Source organism: Eimeria mitis, genomic scaffold (assembly GCF_000499745.2).
Source record: "Eimeria mitis Houghton genomic scaffold, Emh_scaff1315, whole genome shotgun sequence".
Classification (NCBI taxonomy): domain Eukaryota; phylum Apicomplexa; class Conoidasida; order Eucoccidiorida; family Eimeriidae; genus Eimeria; species Eimeria mitis.
The window spans coordinates 11,051-11,443 of NW_013568736.1; positions in this window are offsets into that span (position 1 = coordinate 11,051).

The window sequence follows — 393 nt, forward strand, 5'->3', positions numbered from 1 at the left end:
ATTGCGGTATCACCCCCGAGCCAAATTCAAAACCCGCGGTAAACCCTAAACCCTAAACCCTAAACCCTAAACCCTAGCGGCTAAACCCTAAACCCTAAACCCTAAACCCTAGAAGCTCTTTGGTTGATAGAAGGGAGTTAGGTAGTTTTTGTTTCGCGTGCATATGTTCATGTCAAGGGTTTTGAGTATATGATTCGATACCAAGGGTTTAGGGTTTAGGGTTTAGGGTTTAGGGTTTAGGGTTTAGGGTTTGTGGTTTGTCAGGTATGATGGGTATATACATTGGCGCTCACCCAAACCCTCGTTTTCACTCGACGAGGACTTTTTTTGTGCGGCGTGTTGAGGGTTCTACGCAGCTAGCTAGCCAGCTAGCTAGCCAGCTAGCTAGCCAGC